Source organism: Entelurus aequoreus, linkage group LG23 (assembly GCF_033978785.1).
Source record: "Entelurus aequoreus isolate RoL-2023_Sb linkage group LG23, RoL_Eaeq_v1.1, whole genome shotgun sequence".
Taxonomy (NCBI): domain Eukaryota; kingdom Metazoa; phylum Chordata; class Actinopteri; order Syngnathiformes; family Syngnathidae; genus Entelurus; species Entelurus aequoreus.
The window spans coordinates 40,784,335-40,800,278 of record NC_084753.1 but is presented as its reverse complement, the minus strand read 5'-3'; positions in this window follow the sequence as shown (position 1 = coordinate 40,800,278).

Below are 15,944 nucleotides of genomic sequence, written 5' to 3'. Positions count from 1 at the left end.
AAGTACAATACCGGAAGTGTTTTACTCTCAACCGAACAAGCCGGACTTGACTTCGTCAGCGTAAACAAGAAATGACGACATTTCGCTTCCGCTGTTTTAGGGGGTTAACGCAGTTTGTTGCCACCGTGTGGCCAAACACTGGAACTACACTCCTTAACTCATACAAGTACAATAATCGAGCGTCGACCTGCAGTTAGTCTCAAGACAGGGGAGGAATAAATAAAATGTGCTTATTCCTACTCCTTTTTAGATATTTTATGAATAAAAAAATAATGTAAAATGTGCAATGTATCCTATATTAGCTGCACGGCCTGTAGCAGATAAACATTAGCAGCCTTGTCAAAGCAGGTGCACAACCGGATGTACTTTCACACTAAACCTATGCGAGTGTTAAATCTCACCGCGAGGCACATAAAAATAACAAAATATTTAACTATATACATATAATAAAATTGTATAATATATAAATTGTTGAAACGTGACGCTTAAAGCCCAATTCTAAATATGATTTACATCGTGGTTTTTAATCTGAAGTACAATGCCGGAAGTGTTCTACTCTCAACCGAAGAAGCTGTTTTAGGGGTTAACGCAGTGTTTCCGCAGGTTGCTGTCACCGTGTGGCCAAACACTGGAACTACACTGCTTAGCTCATACAAGTACAATAAGCGAGAGTCGACCTGCAGTTAGTCTCAAGAAAGGGGTGGGAATAAATAAAATGTGCTTATTCCTACTCCTTTTTAGACACGTTATGGATAAAAATTAATGTAAAATGTGCAATGTGTCGTAGCAGGTAAACATAAGCAGTCTTGTCAAAGCGGACAATGCTAGCTGGTGCACAACCGGATGTACTTTCGCACTAAACGTATGCGAGGGTTAAATCTCACCGCGAGGCACATAAACAAGACAAAATACTTCACTATATACGTATAATACAGTTTAATAATATAGAAATTGTTGAAACGTGACGTTTAAAGCCCAATTCTAAATGTGATTCACATCGTCAGTTTTAATCTGAAGTGCAATGCCGGAAGTGTTCTACTCTCAACCGAACAAGCTGTTTTAGGGGGGTAACGCAGTTTGCTGTCACCGTGTGGCCAAACACTGGTACTACACTCCTTAGCTCATATACAAGTGCAGTTAGTCTCAAGAAAGGTGTCGGAATAAATAAGATTTGTTTCTTCCTACTCATTTTTGGACATTTTTAAAAGAAAAATGAATGTAAAATGTGCGATGTACGTTTGAAATAACCTTCAACCGACCACCTCAGAGCATACTTGCCAACCTTGAGACCTCCGATTTTGGGATATATATATATATATATATATATATATATATATATATATATATATATATATATATATATATATATATATATATATATATATATATAAATAAAATAAATACTTGACTTTCAGTGAATTCTAGCTATATATACATATATACAGGTATATATGTATTTAATTATATATATATATATATATATATATATATATATATATATATATATATATATATATATATATATATATATATATATATATATATATATATATATACATATATATATATATATATACATACATATATATATAAATAAAATGAATACTTGAATTTCAGTGTTCATTTATTTACACAGAACACTCTACTCATTGTTGTATTTGAAAGTGCAATGCTTCGCAGCCAGTAGCACAGCCTTTGAAGTAGCATACTGTAGGTGTGGGCAGCATGTGTGAAATGTAATTAGCAGGAAAGAAGTGAGTTTAGGGTTGAATTGTCCATCCTCGTTCTATTCTCTGTCACTCGCCGTCGCCATGATCGTCTCCTCTTCGTTCTTCTGCTTCGTCTCCTCCTTGTCGTGTGTGCAGTTGTGCACTCTACTCTCCAAAAGCCGTAGATGTTATGACGTGACTTGGCCGCCACGCTGTTTGTATGAAGGAAAAGCGGACGTCCTCACTCAGGTCCGCATGGACCTGGAGGGGGCGTGACTTAAGTGCGGCTGGAAATCGGGAGAAATTGGCACTATTGGCCTGTAGAGGGCACTATTGGCCTTTAGAGGGGACTATTGGCCTCTAGAGGGCGCTATTGGCCTGTAGAGGGCACTATTGGCCTCTAAAGGGCGCTATTGGCCTGTAGAGGGCACTATTGGCCTCTAGAGGGCGCTATTGGCCTGTAGAGGGCACTATTGGCCTACAGGGGGCACAATTGGCCTAATAGAGAGCTTTATTGGCCTATAGAGGGCACTATTGGCCTATAGGGGGCGCTATTGGCCTATAGGAGGATCTATTGGCCTGTAGAAGGCACTATTGACCCGTAGAGGGCACTATTGGCCTGTAGAGGGCACTATTGGCCTACAGGGGGCACAATTGGCCTATAGAGGGCACTATTGGCCTATAGGGGGCGCTATTGGCCTGTAGAAGGCACTATTGACCCGTAGAGGGCACTATTGGCCTGTAGACGGCACTATTGGTCTATAGAGGGCACTATTGGCCTGTAGAAGGAACTATTGACCCGTAGAGGGTACTATTGGCCTGTAGAGGGCACTATTGGCCTACAGGGGGCACAATTGGCCTATAGAGGGCACTATTGACCTATAGAGGGCACTATTGGCCTATAGGGGGCGCTATTGGCCTGTAGAAGGCACTATTGACCCGTAGAGGGCACTATTGGCCTGTAGACGGCACTATTGGTCTATAGAGGGCACTATTGGCCTGTAGAAGGAACTATTGACCCGTAGAGGGTACTATTGGCCTGTAGAGGGCACTATAGGCCTACAGGGGGCACAATTGGCCTATAGAGGGCACTATTGACCTATAGAGGGCACTATTGACCCGTAGAGGGCACTATTGGTCTATAGGGGGCACTATTGGCCTACAGAAGGCACTATTGGCCTATAGAGGGCACTATTGACCTAATGGAGGGCACTATTGGCCAATAGAGGGCACTATTGACCTAATGGAGGGGACTATTGACCTAATGGAGGGCACTATTGGTCTATAGGGGGCACTATTGGCCTACAGAAGGCACTATTGGCCTATAGAGGGCACTATTAACCTAATGGAGGGCACTATTGGCCAATAGAGGGCACTATTGACCTAATGGAGGGGACTATTGACCTAATGGAGGGCACTATTGACCCGTAGAGGGCACTATTGGCCTGTAGAGGGCACTATTGACCTAATGGAGGGCACTATTGGCCTGTAGACTGCACTATTGGTCTATAGAGGGCACTACTGGCCTACAGGGGGCACAATTTGCCTATGGAGGGCACTATTGACCTATAGAGGGCACTATTGGCCTATAGGGGGCACTATTGGCCTACAGAAGGCACTATTGGCAGAGGGCACTATTGGCCTATAGAGGGCACTATTGGCCTATAGGGGACACTATTGGCCTGTGGAAGGCACTATTGACCCGTAGAGGGCACTATTGGCCTATAGAGGGCACTACTGGCCTATAGAGGGCACTATTGGCCTGTAGAGGGCACTATTGGCCTATAGAGGGCACTATTGGCCTGTAGAGGGCACTATTGGCCTGTAGAGGGCACTATTGGCCTATAGGGGGCACTATTGGCCTACAGAAGGCACTATTGGCAGAGGGCACTATTGGCCTATAGAGGGCACTATTGGCCTATAGGGGACACTATTGGCCTGTGGAAGGCACTATTGACCCGTAGAGGGCACTATTGGCCTATGGAGGGCACTATTGGCCTATAGAGGGCACTATTGGCCTGTAGAGGGCACTATTGGCCTGTAGAGGGCACTATTGGCCTATAGAGGGCACTATTGGCCTGTAGAGGGCACTATTGGCCTATAGAGGGCACTACTGGCCTATAGAGGGCACTATTGGCCTGTAGAGGGCACTATTGGCCTATAGAGGGCACTACTGGCCTATAGAGGGCACTATTGACCCGTAGAGGGCACTATTGGCCTATAGAGGGCACTACTGGCCTATAGAGGGCACTATTGACCCGTAGAGGGCACTATTGGCCTATAGAGGGCACTACTGGCCTATAGAGGGCACTATTGACCCGTAGAGGGCACTATTGGCCTATAGAGGGCACTACTGGCCTATAGAGGGCACTACTGGCCTGTAGAGGGCAGTGACCACACTTCAAAGTGTCATAATACTGCAGTGTAGGGCTGCAACTAACAACTAATTTGATAATCGATTAATCTGTAGATTATTACTTCGATTAATAATCGGATAAAAGAGACAAACTACATTTCTATTCTTTCCAGTATTTTATTGAAAAAAAAACCCCCCAGCATACTGGCACCATACTTATTGTGATTATTGTTTCTCAGCTGTTTGTAAATGTTGCAGTTTATAAAAAATAAAAAAGTAGCCTCTGCGCATAGCATAGATCCAACGAATCGATGACTGATTTCCAGCGTGGAACTGTCACAGGATGCCACCTGTGCAACAAATCCAGTCGTGAAATGTCCTCGCTCCTAAATATTCCAAAGTCAACTTTATAATAAGAAAAGTGAAGAGTTTGGGAACAACAGCAACTCAGCCACCAAGTGGTAGGCCACGTAATAAGACAGAGGGGTCAGCGGATGCTGGAGCGCATAGTGCAAAGACTTTCTGCACATGTGACCTTCCAATTAGCCCACGCACAGTACGCAGAGAGCTTCATGGAATGGGTTTTCCATGGCCGGGCAGCTGCATCTAAGCCGTACATCACAGAGTCCAATGCAAAGTGTGGGATGCAGTGGTGTGAAGCACGTCACCACTGGACTCTAGAGCAGTGGACACACCTTCTCTGGACTGATGAGTCACACTTTTCCATCTGGCAATCTGACGGAGCAGTCTGGGTTCGGAGGTTGCCAGGAGAATGCTACATTTCGGACTGCATTGTGCCGAGTGTGAAATTTGGCGGAGGAGGAATTATGGTGTGGGGTTGTTTTTCCAGGAGTTTACACCCTTAGTTCCAGTGAAAGGAAGTTAGAATGCTCCAGGATACCAAAACATTTTTTGAACAATTCCATGGGCTGGCACTTGAAGGTCATATGTGAGTCAGGGCAGGTGGCCAAATACTTTTGGCAACATAGTGTGCATACGTTGTGAAATTAATATTTACACAGATTTTGTAAATGTTTATTGACATACCTTAATTGTTTCGTGTAACACGGCAGTAAAACGGCTGAGCAAACAAAACAGAAGTCATCAACTAGCTCTCCAATCAGCTCAACAGATTGTGCTGACAAATGATACATTTAAAAAATAAATAAATCACTTTTTCAATTTGAATGAATAACAGACCTGGAACCTTTTTCTTGCCTTTGAAGATGACGTCATGCTACGGAATGTTCATTTTAAAAGGTGTGCAGGATAAAATAGAATAGAATAGAAAGTACTTTATTGATCCCTGGGGGAAATTCAGCACCGCAGTTTGCTCACAATAGACAATAAACACTTAGGTATTTTTTACATGTGAATAATATAAATACAGTCTATTAAACAGCAATATTAACATGTGAATAACATAAATACAGTCTATTATGCAGCATTATTCACATGTGAATAATATAAATACAGTCTATTATACAACATTATTCACATGTGAATAATATAAATACAGTCTATTATACAGCATTATTCACATGTGAATAATATAAATACAGTCTATTATACAGCATTATTCACATGTGAATAACATAAATACAGTCTATTATACAGCATTATTCACATGTGAATAATATAAATACAGTCTATTATACAGCATTATTCACATGCGAATAACATAAATACGGTCTATTATACAGCATTATTCACATGTGAATAATATAAATACAGTCTATTATACAGCATTATTCACATGCGAATAACATAAATACGGTCTATTATACAGCATTATTCACATGTGAATAATATAAATACAGTCTATTATACAGCATTATTCACATGTGAATAACATAAATACAGTCTATTATACAGCATTATTCACATGTGAATAATATAAATACAGTCTATTATACAGCATTATTCACATGTGAATAATAAAAATACAGTATATTATACAGCATTATTCACATGCGAATAACATAAATACGGTCTATTATACAGCATTATTCACATGTGAATAATATAAATACAGTCTATTATACAGCATTATTCACATGTGAATAATATAAATACAGTCTATTATACAGCATTATTCACATGCGAATAATATAAATACAGACTATTATACAGCATTATTCACATGTGAATAATATAAATACAGTCTATTATACAGCATTATTCACATGTGAATAATATAAATACAGTCTATTATACAGCATTATTCACATGCGAATAACATAAATACAGTCTATTATACAGCATTATTCACATGTGAATAATATAAATACAGTCTATTATACAGCATTATTCACATGTGAATAATATAAATACAGACTATTATACAGCATTATTCACATGTGAATAATATAAATAGTCCATTATACAGCATTATTCACATGTGAATAACATAAATACGGTCTATTATACAGCATTATTCACATGTGAATAATATAAATACAGTCTATTATACAGCATTATTCACATGTAAATAACAAATACAGTCTATTATACAGCATTATTCACATGTGAATAACATAAATACAGTCTATTATACAGCCTTATTCACATGTGAATAATATAAATACAGTCTATTATACAGCATTATTCACATGTGAATAACATAAATACAGTCTATTATACAGCATTATTCACATGTGAATAACAAATACAGTCTACTATACAGCATTATTCACATGTGAATAACATAAATACAGTCTATTATACAGCATTATTCACATGTGAATAATATAAATAGTCCATTATACAGCATTATTCACATGTGAATAACATAAATACGGTCTATTATACAGCATTATTCACATGTGAATAATATAAATACAGTCTATTATACAGCATTATTCACATGTGAATAACAAATACAGTCTATTATACAGCATTATTCACATGTGAATAACATAAATACAGTCTATTATACAGCCTTATTCACATGTGAATAATATAAATACAGTCTATTATACAGCATTATTCACATGTGAATAACATAAATACAGTCTATTATACAGCCTTATTCACATGTGAATAATATAAATACAGTCTATTATACAGCATTATTCACATGTAAATAACATAAATACAGTCTATTATACTGCATTATTCACATGTGAATAATATAAATAGTCTATTATACAGCATTATTCACATGTGAATAATATAAATACAGTCTATTATACAGCATTATTCACATGTGAATAATATAAATACAGTCTATTATACAGCATTATTCACATGTGAATAATATAAATACAGTCTATTATACAGCATTATTCACATGTAAATAACATAAATACAGTCTATTATACTGCATTATTCACATGTGAATAATATAAATAGTCTATTATACAGCATTATTCACATGTGAATAATATAAATACAGTCTATTATACAGCATTATTCACATGTGAATAATATAAATAGTCTATTATACAGCATTATTCACATGTGAATAATATAAATACAGTCTATTATACAGCATTATTCACATGTGAATAATATAAATACATTATGAAAGATGGAGTTTTTAAGGGATTCATCTCACAAATTGCCCGTTCTTTGCCAAATTATTTTTAGCACAGGCTATTGAGGGAGCATACCTTGGGGTCCCTTTTGGCCCCCATTTACTCCCTTGCATCATTTTTTAGATATACTGTAAACCTGTTCTTTTAAAGCTGTTGCCATGGAAACCAAATGAATCCTATACACACAAGTCCTAATACAGGTGTAATTTAACCCCTCAACCACTAGATGCCGCCAGAGTACCACAGAGTGCTACATACAAGCGGGAGAAAATGGATGCTTAGTTGCTTGGAATCGGCCAACAACTTTCATCAGAAGTAGGGTTGTGTCGATACCAATATTTTGGTATCGGTACCAAAATGTATTTCGATACTTTTCTAAATGAAGGGGACCACAAAAAATGTCATTATTGTCTTTATTTTAACAAAAAAATGTTAGTGTACATGAAACATATGTTTATTATCGTCATGTAGTCCTTAAATAAAATAGTGAACATACTAGACAACTTGTCTTTTAGTAGTAAGTAAACAAACAAAGACTCCTAATTAGTCTGCTGACGTATGCAGTAACTTATTGTGTCATTTATACACCTAATGAGGGACAAACTGTACAAAAATATTATTAATCTACTTGTTCATTTACTGTTAATATCTGCTTACTTTCTGTTTCAACATGTTCTATCTACACTTCTGTTAAAATGTAATAATCCCTTATTCTTCTCTTCTTTGATACTTGACACTAGTTTTGGATGATACCACACATTCAGGTATCGATGCGATACCAAGTAGTTACAGGATCATACATTGGTCATATTCAAAGTCCTCATGTGTCCAGGGACGTATTTCCTGACATTATAAACATAATACAATTTTTTTTTAAAGGATTTTTGATGATAAAAACATCTTTGTAATCATAGTAGTATCGACTAGATACGCTCTTGTACTTGGTATCATTACAGTGGATGTCCGGTGTAGATCCACCCATGGCGTTTGTTTACATTGTGACGCCGGCGAGCTATTATATCCTCCTACGGTGTGTAGTGAAGCATGTTTGGCTATTCCTCGTCCTCCAGTGATAATACTACTTGTAAGACACTTACTCTGTCGCCATGGAGACCAGGATTATTGATTTAGACGTAGCTAAAACACGGCTGACTGCGGGTGGATGTTAGCTAGCTAGCCATGTCTTAAAGTTAAAGTCACCTTCTTCCACCCCCCTGTGAGGTGAGGGGAGCAGTGAGCAGCAGCGGTGGCCACGCCCGGGAAATACATTTTTGGTGATTTAACCCCCAATTCCAACCCTGAGTGCAAAGCAGGGAGGTAATGGCTCCCATTTTTTTTTATAGCCTTTGGTATGACTCAGCCGGGGTTTGAACTCACGACCTATCGATCTCAGGGCGGACACTCTAACCCAGGGGTCACCAACCTTTTTGAAACCAAGAGCTACTTCTTGGGTAGTGATTAATGCGAAGGGCTATCAGTTTGATACACACTTAAATAAATTGCCAGAAATAACAAAATTGGTCAATTTACCTTTAACTCTATGTTATAATTAATAATTAATGATATTTACACTTAGTTGAACGGTTTAAAAGAGGAGAAAACACGAAAAAAATGACAATTACATTTTGAAACATAGTTTATCTTCAATTTCGACTATTTAAAATTCAAAATTCAACCGAAAAAAAAGAAGAGAAAAACTAGCTAATTCTAATCTTTTTGAAAAAATTAAAAAAATAATTTATGGAACATCATTAGTAATTTTTCCTGATTAAGATTAATTTTAGAATTTTGATGACATGTTTTAAATAGGTTAAAATCCAATCTACACTTTGTTAGAATATATAACAAATTGGACCAAGCTATATTTCTAACAAAGACAAATCATTATTTCTTCTAGATTTTACAGAACAAAAATTTTAAAAGACATTTAAAAGACTTTGAAATAAGATTTAAATTTGATTCTACAGATTTTCTAGATTTGCCAGAATAATTTTTTTGAATTTTAATCATAATAAATTTGAAGAAATATTTCACAAATATTCTTCGTCGAAAAAACAGAAGCTAAAATGAAAAAATTAAATTAAAATGTATTTATTATTCTTTACAATAAAAAAAATAAATTTACTTGAACATTGATTTAAATTGTCAGGAAAGAAGAGGAAGGAATTTAAAAGGTAAAAAGGTATATGTGTTTAAAAATCCTAAAATCATTTTTAAGGTTGTATTTTTTCTTTAAAATTGTCTTTCTGAAAGTTATAAGAAGCAAAGTACAAAAAATGAATGAATTTATTTAAACAAGTGAAGACCAAGTCTTTAAAATATTTTCTTGGATTTTCAAATTCTATTTGAGTTTTGTCTCTCTTAGAATTAAAAATGTCGGGCAAAGCGAGACCAGCTTGCTAGTAAATAAATACAATTTAAAAAATAGAGGCAGCTCACTGGTAAGTGCTGCTATTTGAGCTATTTTTAGAACAGGCCAGCGGGCTACTCATCTGGTCCTTACGGGCTACCTGGTGCCCGCGGGCACCGCGTTGGTGACCCCTGGTCTAACCACTAGGCCACCGAATAGGCACCTCTTCCTGAGGGTGTTTCAACTTTATCTTTACTTTTTAAGCCAAAATGCGTCTGTTGTCCCTTTTCTGTCTACACACTGCGTCTGCTTGTAAGTACTCTGTGATTGTGTGCTGCCGAACATGCTCCTCTGCTCGTAAAAACCAGCGAGGTCACCACGTGACGTGGGGAATCCGGTACTTTTCAACCAGAGTATAGTACCGTTTTTGACTGATTAGTACCGCCATACTGTACTAGTACCGGTATACTAGTTTAGTGCATGCATAATCATTTTGTCATAGAGGCTCGTAGGGACGCCGTAATATTCTGAAAAGTGGGCGGGGGTCAGAGTGACGTCATAGCGAAGGGCGAGGAATTAGGAACCAAGGAAGGCTTTTGAGTACTCTGCCAAAACTCGTCCTTGAGTGAGTCGGTTTTTATTCCCCCCTCCCCCCCCCCCCCGGTCTCTGCGCGCCACCTGTCCCTTCCCCTCCGCATTCTGTCGCCGAATTCAATCCGTCTCTCCTCCAACGCCAGATGACATCCCGCCCATACACGCGTGCAGCCGCCACGTCGGCAAGTCTGTGACGGCCAAACTGCGTGAATCACCCCCCATCTCCCCGGCCTGGACATTATTGGAGACTTTTGGTATGCGGCTAATAGAAGAATGGACGACATCCGCAAAGAAAAGTCACCCGGTGGGACCATCTGTGCTTCACCGACACCAACACACCCACTTTATGTTGCAGCCTTATTCCAAACATGGAATACTTTCATTTTTGTCCTCAAAATTCTACACACAATACCCCATCTTAAAAGGTGTTCTATCGGGGTCAGGTCAGGACTCTGTGCAGGCCAGTCAAGTTCACCCACACCAGACTCTGTCAATGTGAAAATATTTTTTTCATTTTTTTTTTTAGCAGCTGTATTAAAATAAAAACAATAAAATGTACATAAGCTCACTACTTTGTGTGAGTGCGACGCCACGAGCTCGGCACGGTTTCGCCCGTTCCTTTTTGCGGCACCTCTCAGGCTCCGCCAGGAAGTCTCTGTGCATTGCCGCCGCATTCATCTTTCCCTCTATCCTGACTATTATAATAATAGCGCCCTCCATTAGGCCAATAGCGCCCTCTAGAGGCCAATAGCGCCTTTCTAGAGGCCTATAGCGCCTTTCTAGAGGCTTATAGCGCCCTCCATTAGGTCAATAGCGCCCTCCATTAGGCCAATAGCGCCTTTCTAGAGGCCTATAGCGCCTTTCTAGAGGCCTATAGCACCTTTCTAGAGGCCAATAGCGCCCTCCATTAGGTCAATAGCGCCCTCCATTAGGTCAATAGCGCCCTCCATTAGGTCAATAGCGCCCTCCATTAGGCCAATAGCGCCCTCCATTAGGCCAATAGCGCCTTTCTAGAGGCCTATAGCACCTTTCTAGAGGCCTATAGCACCTTTCTAGAGGCCAATAGTGCCCTCTAGAGGCCAATAGTGCCCTCAGAGGCCAGTAGTGCTTTAGAGGCCAATAGCGCCTTTCTAGAGGCCAATTGTGCCTTTCTAGAGGCCAATAGCGCCCTCTAGAGACCGATAGCGCCTTTCTAGAGGCCAATAGTGCCCTCTAGAGGCCAATAGCGCCTTTCTAGAGGCCAATAGTGCCCTCTAGAGGCCAACAGCGCCTTTCTAGCGGCCAATAGTGCCCTCTAGAGGCCAATAGTGCCCTCTAGAGGCCAAGAGCGCCTTCCTAGAGGCCAATAGTGCCCTCAGAGGCCAATAGTGCCCTCAGAGGCCAATAGCGCCTTTCTAGACGCCAATTGTGCCTTTCTAGAGGCCAATAGTGCCTTTCTAGCGGCCAATAGCGCCCTCTAGAGACCGATAGCGCCTTTCTAGAGGCCAATAGTGCCCTCTAGAGGCCAATAGCGCCTTTCTAGAGGCCAATAGTGCCCTCTAGAGGCCAACAGCGCCTTTCTAGAGGCCAATAGTGCCCTCTAGAGGCCAATAGTGCCCTCTAGAGGCCAATAGTGCCCCCTAGAGGCCAATAGCGCCTTCCTAGAGGCCAATAGCGCCTTTCTAGAGGCCAATTGTGCCTTTCTAGAGGCCAATAGCGCCCTCTAGAGACCGATAGCGCCTTTCTAGAGGCCAATAGTGCCCTCTAGAGGCCAATAGCGCCTTTCTAGAGGCCAATAGTGCCCTCTAGAGGCCAATAGCGCCTTTCTAGAGGCCAATAGTGCCCTCTAGAGGCCAATAGTGCCCTCTAGAGGCCAACAGCGCCTTTCTAGAGGCCAATAGTGCCCTCTAGAGGCCAATAGTGCCCCCTAGAGGCCAATAGTGCCCCCTAGAGGCCAATAGTGCCCCCTAGAGGCCAATAGTGCCCTCTAGGGGCCGATAGTGCCCTCTAGAGGCCAATAGCACCTTTCTAGAGGCCAATAGTGCCCTCTAGAGGCCAAGAGCGCCTTCCTAGAGGCCAATAGTGCCCTCAGAGGCCAATAGCGCCTTTCTAGAGGCCAATAGCGCCTTTCTAGAGGCCAATTGTGCCTTTCTAGAGGCCAATAGTGCCTTTCTAGCGGCCAATAGCGCCCTCTAGAGACCGATAGCGCCTTTCTAGAGGCCAATAGTGCCCTCTAGAGGCCAACAGCGCCTTTCTAGAGGCCAATAGTGCCCTCTAGAGGCCAACAGCGCCTTTCTAGAGGCCAATAGTGCCCTCTAGAGGCCAATAGTGCCCTCTAGAGGCCAATAGTGCCCCCTAGAGGCCAATAGCGCCTTCCTAGAGGCCAATAGCGCCTTTCTAGAGGCCAATTGTGCCTTTCTAGAGGCCAATAGCGCCCTCTAGAGACCGATAGCGCCTTTCTAGAGGCCAATAGTGCCCTCTAGAGGCCAATAGCGCCTTTCTAGAGGCCAATAGTGCCCTCTAGAGGCCAATAGTGCCCTCTAGAGGCCAACAGCGCCTTTCTAGAGGCCAATAGTGCCCTCTAGAGGCCAATAGTGCCCCCTAGAGGCCAATAGTGCCCCCTAGAGGCCAATAGTGCCCCCTAGAGGCCAATAGTGCCCTCTAGGGGCCAATAGCACCTTTCTAGAGGCCAATAGCGCCCTCTAGAGACCGATAGCGCCTTTCTAGAGGCCAATAGTGCCCTCTAGAGGCCAATAGCGCCTTTCTAGAGGCCAATAGTGCCCTCTAGAGGCCAATAGTGCCCTCTAGAGGCCAACAGCGCCTTTCTAGAGGCCAATAGTGCCCTCTAGAGGCCAATAGTGCCCTCTAGAGGCCAATAGTGCCCTCTAGAGGCCAATAGTGCCCCCTAGAGGCCAATAGCGCCTTCCTAGAGGCCAATAGCGCCTTTCTAGAGGCCAATTGTGCCTTTCTAGAGGCCAATAGCGCCCTCTAGAGACCGATAGCGCCTTTCTAGAGGCCAATAGTGCCCTCTAGAGGCCAATAGCGCCTTTCTAGAGGCCAATAGTGCCCTCTAGAGGCCAACAGCGCCTTTCTAGCGGCCAATAGTGCCCTCTAGAGGCCAATAGTGCCCTCTAGAGGCCAAGAGCGCCTTCCTAGAGGCCAATAGTGCCCTCAGAGGCCAATAGTGCCCTCAGAGGCCAATAGCGCCTTTCTAGACGCCAATTGTGCCTTTCTAGAGGCCAATAGTGCCTTTCTAGCGGCCAATAGCGCCCTCTAGAGACCGATAGCGCCTTTCTAGAGGCCAATAGTGCCCTCTAGAGGCCAATAGCGCCTTTCTAGAGGCCAATAGTGCCCTCTAGAGGCCAACAGCGCCTTTCTAGAGGCCAATAGTGCCCTCTAGAGGCCAATAGTGCCCTCTAGAGGCCAATAGTGCCCCCTAGAGGCCAATAGCGCCTTCCTAGAGGCCAATAGCGCCTTTCTAGAGGCCAATTGTGCCTTTCTAGAGGCCAATAGCGCCCTCTAGAGACCGATAGCGCCTTTCTAGAGGCCAATAGTGCCCTCTAGAGGCCAATAGCGCCTTTCTAGAGGCCAATAGTGCCCTCTAGAGGCCAATAGCGCCTTTCTAGAGGCCAATAGTGCCCTCTAGAGGCCAATAGTGCCCTCTAGAGGCCAACAGCGCCTTTCTAGAGGCCAATAGTGCCCTCTAGAGGCCAATAGTGCCCCCTAGAGGCCAATAGTGCCCCCTAGAGGCCAATAGTGCCCCCTAGAGGCCAATAGTGCCCTCTAGGGGCCGATAGTGCCCTCTAGAGGCCAATAGCACCTTTCTAGAGGCCAATAGTGCCCTCTAGAGGCCAAGAGCGCCTTCCTAGAGGCCAATAGTGCCCTCAGAGGCCAATAGCGCCTTTCTAGAGGCCAATAGCGCCTTTCTAGAGGCCAATTGTGCCTTTCTAGAGGCCAATAGTGCCTTTCTAGCGGCCAATAGCGCCCTCTAGAGACCGATAGCGCCTTTCTAGAGGCCAATAGTGCCCTCTAGAGGCCAACAGCGCCTTTCTAGAGGCCAATAGTGCCCTCTAGAGGCCAACAGCGCCTTTCTAGAGGCCAATAGTGCCCTCTAGAGGCCAATAGTGCCCTCTAGAGGCCAATAGTGCCCCTAGAGGCCAATAGCGCCTTCCTAGAGGCCAATAGCGCCTTTCTAGAGGCCAATTGTGCCTTTCTAGAGGCCAATAGCGCCCTCTAGAGACCGATAGCGCCTTTCTAGAGGCCAATAGTGCCCTCTAGAGGCCAATAGCGCCTTTCTAGAGGCCAATAGTGCCCTCTAGAGGCCAATAGTGCCCTCTAGAGGCCAACAGCGCCTTTCTAGAGGCCAATAGTGCCCTCTAGAGGCCAATAGTGCCCCCTAGAGGCCAATAGTGCCCCCTAGAGGCCAATAGTGCCCCCTAGAGGCCAATAGTGCCCTCTAGGGGCCAATAGCACCTTTCTAGAGGCCAATAGCGCCCTCTAGAGACCGATAGCGCCTTTCTAGAGGCCAATAGTGCCCTCTAGAGGCCAATAGCGCCTTTCTAGAGGCCAATAGTGCCCTCTAGAGGCCAATAGTGCCCTCTAGAGGCCAACAGCGCCTTTCTAGAGGCCAATAGTGCCCTCTAGAGGCCAATAGTGCCCTCTAGAGGCCAATAGTGCCCTCTAGAGGCCAATAGTGCCCCCTAGAGGCCAATAGCGCCTTCCTAGAGGCCAATAGCGCCTTCCTAGAGGCCAATAGCGCCTTTCTAGAGGCCAATTGTGCCTTTCTAGAGGCCAATAGCGCCCTCTAGAGACCGATAGCGCCTTTCTAGAGGCCAATAGTGCCCTCTAGAGGCCAATAGCGCCTTTCTAGAGGCCAATAGTGCCCTCTAGAGGCCAACAGCGCCTTTCTAGAGGCCAATAGTGCCCTCTAGAGGCCAATAGTGCCCTCTAGAGGCCAATAGCGCCCTCTAGAGGCCAATAGCGCCCTCTAGAGGCCAATAGCGCCTTCCTAGAGGCCAATAGTGCCCTCAGAGGCCAATAGTGCCCTCAGAGGCCAATAGCGCCTTTCTAGAGGCCAATTGTGCCTTTCTAGAGGCCAATAGCGCCCTCTAGAGACCGATAGCGCCTTTCTAGAGGCCAATAGTGCCCTCTAGAGGCCAATAGCGCCTTTCTAGAGGCCAATAGTGCCCTCTAGAGGCCAATAGTGCCCTCAAGTCCAACAGCGCCTTTCTAGAGGCCAATAGTGCCCTCTAGAGGCCAATAGCGCCTTTCTAGAGGCCAATAGTGCCCTCTAGAGGCCAATAGTGCCCTCAAGTCCAACAGCGCCTTTCTAGAGGCCAATAGTGCCCTCTAGAGGCCAACAGCGCCTTTCTAGAGGCCAATAGTGCCCTCTAGGTCAGGACTCTGTGCAGGCCAGT